The 1,394-nt window shown below is 36.4% G+C and overlaps 1 pseudogene; it reads left to right on the forward strand.

The window, feature by feature from the left end:
• The first annotated feature begins 1,051 nt into the window (after positions 1-1,051).
• Positions 1,052-1,170, forward strand: LOC145254957 (5S ribosomal RNA; annotated as a pseudogene).
• The last annotated feature ends 224 nt before the right edge of the window (positions 1,171-1,394 follow it).

Genomic DNA, 1,394 nt, shown 5'->3' on the forward strand with positions numbered 1-1,394 from the left:
TTAGAATAATTGTCCTCTGATTTTCGTATAAATTGTTCCGGAATTGATGAATTAGTTTATCATCATCATCATTATATTGTATAAGCTCATCATCATGTATGAATCCGAAAATATTTTTCGAGTCAGAATCCTTTCTATTAAGTCATAGGCTACTTACGAGACGGACCACGTGAAGATTGCCAACATCTTAAGTGAAATTGATTTTTGTGAAACCAACTGGATTCGAACTTGGAACACTCAGGTCGTCAGTCCGTGTCGATAACCACTTGAACATCGTCACCGCCCAATTAGTTTGTGAAATAACGGAATAGATTAAGTTAAAGATTTTCAGTGATGCTCTCGAAAGTAAGGATCTAAAAGTTAATGTTACTAAGACTGAAGTGATGATCAGTAGTTTTATAGTTAGAAAGAAAAAATTTGTCCAAAAGGTTTCAACTGAATCTTTTGCTTTTATTACTTATAATATACTAGCATGGAGACCCGACGTTGCCTAGAAGTGAATAAAGATTAAAAAATGTTCCACACTTCCAATACTTTTATTGTCATCGAAATCGATGAAATCGCACATTCGTCAATCAAATCGATAGATCGCTTACTCTAGTCAGAAAACCACAGCAAAAGGAAGCTTCACATGCTTAGTTAATAATACGGCGTAGTATACATTGCACTGTAGAGAACCTATTGTAGATTTTAGGAAATAGTTGTTGGTCTAAACGAAACTGGTAAAACTCTCGTTTTAAATTATGTATTTATATGTTGAATTGTTTTTTTTTTTTTTTTTTTTTTTTGTTTTTGTTTTTTTTAATTGCTTTTGTTTTACCGGATTCAAGACATTCGCCTACTATTTCAGTCATTCCAACTGAGAGATCTTTTTAAGATTCTAACCATTCATTTAAGTACCATTGTTTTTATTTCCCTTGCACTTGGTTCTCCAGGTGTATTGGCCAGGTAGTTTTTTTTTTTCGTGAGTCCAGTTGCTCCTATATTTGTTGGAATGATGGCAATCTTCCTAAAATTCCAGTTTCTTTTCATATCTTTCATATATAAGGTCTTATATGGCATAATCACGTTGACACACCGGTTTCCGTCAGATCACCGAAGTTAAGCAACGTTAAGTCTGATCATTACTAAAATGGGTGACCAATTTGGGAAGTCCAGATGCTGTATGTAGGAGGACGTCAACACCTCCCTGAGAAAAGTTGCAAAAACCTAACGTCGTCATCTCCCCTAACGGGGATATACATGCGACTGGGGACCGCTTGTGAATTTCATACGCCCACGAAACTTCCTCCTCCGGAGGAACCCGGAATAGGGTTGGTGCTGACTGCACACATAGCCGATACATAAGGTCTTGGTATTTTGTGATCTTCTTCCTCTCGGCTCTGTTAAGATCA

Source organism: Euprymna scolopes, chromosome 30, assembly GCF_053919585.1.
Source record: "Euprymna scolopes isolate OS-2025 chromosome 30, ASM5391958v1, whole genome shotgun sequence".
Taxonomy (NCBI): domain Eukaryota; kingdom Metazoa; phylum Mollusca; class Cephalopoda; order Sepiida; family Sepiolidae; genus Euprymna; species Euprymna scolopes.